Raw genomic sequence first — 5,283 nt, 5'->3', positions numbered from 1 at the left:
ATCAACATGATTGAAGACATTGGATCATGGTGGATAGATTCTGGTGCAACTCGACATGTATGCAAGAATAGAGATTTTTTCAAGACATTCAAAGAAGAGAATGGGACTATTCTGTACATGGAAAATGCATCAACTGTTCAAGTAATGGGCAAAGGAACGGTGAAACTTGAATTCACTTCTGGAAGAGTACTGACTCTTACTGATGTATATTATGTACCCGAAGTCAGAAAAAATTTAGTTTCTGTTCCTCTACTTAACAAGTATGGGTTTAAATCTGTATTTGAAGGAGACAAATTTATTCTGTCTAAGGGTGGAGTGTTTGTGGGTAAAGGATATCTATGTGAGAATATGTTTAAATTGAATATTGTAAATACTATTAATAATAATAATGTTTCTGTTTATATTGCTGAGTCCTTTGATTTATGGCATAATCGTTTAGGACATGTTAATTTTCATAAATTAAATGATATGATAAAATATGATCTTATTCCAAAATTAATTAAAAATTCAGATGTATGTACAACTTGTATGTTAACCAAGATAACAAGACTTCCTTTTCAAAGAGTACAAAGAAATTCAAAGTTATTAGAATTAATACATTCTAATGTATGTGATTTGCATGGTTGGCCTACTATAGGTGAAAAAAAAATATTTTGTAACTTTTATTGATGATTTCAGTAGATATTGTTACATATATTTGATGCATTATAAAGATGAAGTCTTGGATAAATTTAAGATTTTTAAAACTGAAGTTGAATTACAACATGAAACCTTTATTAAGTACTTAAGGTCTGACCGTGGAGGAGAATATTATAATCCTAGTTATTTTGAATCCACTAGTATTATTCATCAAACCACTGTAGAATTTGTTACTTTGGCAGTAGCAAGCAAGGAAGCTGAATGACTTAGAGATTTATTACATGAAATTCCTTGGCCAAAACCAATAGCACCAATCTCTGTACATTGTGATAGCCAAGCAACATTATTAAAGGCTTATAGTCAAGTCTATAATAAAAAATCTAGGCACATTGGAGTAAGACATAGCTATGTTAAAAACCTTATTGGTAATGGAGTTATACCTATAAATTTTATAAGGTCAGAACAAAATCTTGCAGATCCTTTGACGAAAGGATTGACAAGGGATTTAGTGTTTAAAACATCAAAAGGGATGGAACTAAAATCCGGATTTTAAATAATTACCAATGGTGGAAACCCAACTCACACTACATCAAGTCTTGAGTTCAATGCGGTAAAGTACACTATTAGAATAATTGCAAGTACTCATAATAATTTCTTTCATCCCAAGGTAAAAAGTACTTGGAACCATAATAGTATAAAGGAACAGGATGGACTTTGCTCTTAATAGACCTATAGCAAGTATATTATTACTGAAGTATTTAATTATGGGATACTTTGATAGAGTCTACCTGAGTGTGAACTGAGGCCGGTTCTTAGAATTAAAATTTTACTCTTAAAGCACTCACGAAAGGATACAAGACACAAGGCCTACTAAATGTGTCATATTAAATATAACATTTAAATGATACCGAAATTTTATGTGTCATCAGTGCATGCTTGTTCATATGAGTTAAATGGTTCAAAGCTTGTCTACCATTTTAAATTCGGAAGAGTGAATACCACTGGTTACTAGGTAAAGGTTCAAATCGCAAGATACCTCTACTGAAAGCATAAAACTTCCAGAATAATAGGATTGAAAAGAAATTTTGAAAATGGTGGGGGATTGTGAGATATATTTTCAAAATATGTGAAAAGCAATTTTGAAGAGTTACATCTCTTCATAGAGTTATGACTTAATCAAAAGTTATGCCTGTTAAAAGGTTGCAACTATTTGAATAGTTATGTCTGTTGAAAGGTTGTAACTATTTAAAAAGTTGTGTCTGTTGAGTACGTAGCTGCATGTACTCCGTCTCTATAAATTTTTCTCATTTCATTATTGCTGGGTAATCCATCTCAACACTTTCTTTATGCGCAAAAGAAAGAATAGAGAATATTATTCTGTAAATTATCATTTTAGTGTAAGACTTGACTTTGTGAGTGCATAAACAAGTCAAGTGTTCTTCATTGTATCCAGGCACGGACCCAAGCATCATGGTGGAGAGGCACTTGCCCCCACTATGATTTGATAATTTTAAACAAAAAAAAATTATATATATATATATATATATATATATATATATATATATATATATATATAATATGCCGCCATTTTAAATTTTAAATGACCCACTACAAATAAATTAAGCCCAATTATTAAAAGCCCCAAACCCATTTTATCTTTCTATTATTTTGACTATTAATTAACCTAATTATATTTAGTCTTCTTCTATTCTCAAATTCCCGCCGTCACCCATTTATTCTCTTAAACCCTTTTCTTAGTTTCATATTTTCAATCTTCTTTTTCTATTCTTTATCTAGTGGTCATCTTCGCTTCATCAAAAGGTAAATTTTAAATTCTCTATTTTGTTTTATATAGCTCTCTATGACTCTATGTATTTTTCAATTTTATTGTTTATCTTTTTTATATTTTCAATTACAAATTTTAATTCAAATAATTATAATTTAGGTATTAATCTATTTTTTATTCTCTTCATGAATTTATATATTTTATTTTATTCTCAATTTAGTGATTCTTATTATTTATTTATTTATCTTTCGTTCTATTCTATTATATGTAATTATATTGCATATAAATTTTTAAAGTGAATTGATCAATTTACTAATTTAGAATATATATATATTTTTTTTAGAAATAATAATGAAAAAATATTTCAAAAGAAAGTTTCCACTAGAATCTGAAGTCACTCCATTAGTCTATTCTAATCAAAAGAAGTTCTTAGTAGCTGATCCTGGACAACGACCCAAAATTTCAAATTATGATCCAAATGACAGGATGAAGTCACTCTATTAATATATCTTTTGATAGTAATGTGTATTTTTTTCGTCACTGATTGTATCCTACAGGAAATTGGCCAGTAACCCATTTTGCACACCATTGTATATTGGTGGGGCGAATTAAGCCTAAAGGAAAGTGTGTGTAACACACGCCTTGAAGAATTGCGCTATTTGATTCACTATCCCCTTCTCTCTTAACTCACAGCTTCATCCTGATCTGACATGCAACTGAGCAAGATAATAACTATTTCATTTTGATGTATTGTCATTATAAAAAAATAAAAAAGATAACACTTTCTGGCATTTTGAATAAGCATACACTATTGAACGTGGATGCTGATCTTCAGAGTGAAGTGGAGGTTGTGGCTGGGTTCATTAGTGTGGAGGATAAGGAGAAACAATTAAAAAACCATTAATAGAAATAGAGAAATTGATGTTGAATGAAGCTATACAAGTTATAAAAAAAGCTGCACCACTGGTGAGTGGTGATCTTTTAATTAAAAGATGAGATTGTTTTAATACATCTATTTGGAAACTAATAAACCAATTAGTGCTAAACTTTTTCGAATTTTCATCTTGTCTTATTTTAGTTTATGTAGGGTGCAGATACAGGGAAGGGTTGATTCTTCTGTCACTAAGTTTAGAAGTTATTGTGCTCATTAATTTCTTTAAATAGTCTTGTTAATCTACTTAGAACAACGCAAAATGCTTTTGGTTAGCTGAGTGATGTGTTTCTTCTAGCTTTTATATGGATTTTTCAGATAGAGATAGAAATCAAATCCTACAGAATGCTATTAGTTATTTGACATGGTATTGTACCTTTTCTCTCATATATTTCAGGGTGAATTCAACTCTGGTAAAGAGGGAGTTGTTCCAACTACTAATGAGATCACATCTTTACGATACACAGACTTGGATATTGAACAACAACGATGTGAAAGAAGTCAGTCAGTTAATTTCTTGATTATGTTCTGTTTCTTCCTTGTCCTGTACGAATATCACAATTTTTATATTATAGACTTACATAATATATTTAAAACTCAATGCAGCTTGAGGAGGCGATGTCCTTTGTTAAGGACAATGTACAGAGATTGCTTAATACTGAAGATGTGATATTGTATCCAGTATCTGCTCGGTCTGGTCTTAAAGCAAAACTTACAGCTAAGTCTAATGTTGGGAAGCTTAATGATTTGTCTAGTTCCGGTTCTCACAATGGTGCCAGCAGCTTTGATGAGCTTGAAAAGTTCTTGTTTTGCTTTTTGGATGGGTCAACAATCCCTGGGATGAATAGAATGAGGCTCAAGCTTGAAACACCTGTTGGAATTGCAGAGAGACTAATTTCATCGTGTCAAACACTTGTGACACAAGATTGCCGATATGCCAAGCAGGACTTAGCTGCAATGAATGATATTGTTTATAGTGTAGATGATTTTGCAATGGATATGGAAACCGAGAGCCTTTCTTGCAGGAGACAAACTTCTTCTTTGGTATGTTTTTTAAGAATTTCATAATTTTGTTTAATCAAGACAACTTGTTTCCCTTTTAATTGGTATGCTGTGGTATATTACCAGGTTGAGACTACAAAATCACGTGTTGTGGAGCTCATTAAAGTGAAAGCAAAAGCAGAAAAGTTGCATCTGAGCTTGAAGAGGCCATGAATAAAGATTTCAATGAAGCTATGAAATATTTGGACAATTATGTGAAAGCTTTTGGCAAGCCTTGCCAAGATCAAGCACAGAGTAGACTGAATATGCTTCTAGAGATTCAAGAGGAATTGTCAAATGTTGAGAAAAAACTTAGAACACTGCAGGTTGAAATCCAAAATCTTCATGTCTCATGATTGATTTTGCAGTTTTGCACACATCATCATTTTTGTTGTTGATGATGCTTAAGAATTCCACTATATTTTGGTATTATATTATTTTTGGAATAAGAAAATTTATTATGAGGTGAATTTGTCTTACAATAAAGTTTACTTTTGTCCTAACTACTGTTTCGTTTAGTTAATTATAATTATGATTTTTTTTATTAATTTAAAGTCATTATTCATGTATTGAACAAAATATTAGATGAACTAAATTCTAAATATATTACATTGTACTATCAAATTTAGATCATTTGTTTTAATAATTATATCCAATTAAGATTGTCGACTGTCGAGACACTGATCTCTATTCTTTGCTAGCAGTATTTTGATGGCAGTATATTTTTAGCTAATTAATACGGCAAATCTTATCCAACAATCACAATTCTTGAAAAAGAAAAATATGCATGTCATCGTTATCATAGCAATACGCTTTATGCAAAAAAAACATACACAATTTGAAATTTTATAGAAATATAAGGTTAACTTTATGGATTAAAATGGTC

The sequence above is a fragment of the Arachis hypogaea genome, chromosome 2, assembly GCF_003086295.3.
Source record: "Arachis hypogaea cultivar Tifrunner chromosome 2, arahy.Tifrunner.gnm2.J5K5, whole genome shotgun sequence".
Classification (NCBI taxonomy): Eukaryota; Viridiplantae; Streptophyta; class Magnoliopsida; order Fabales; family Fabaceae; genus Arachis; species Arachis hypogaea.
This window is presented reverse-complemented; position numbering follows the sequence as displayed.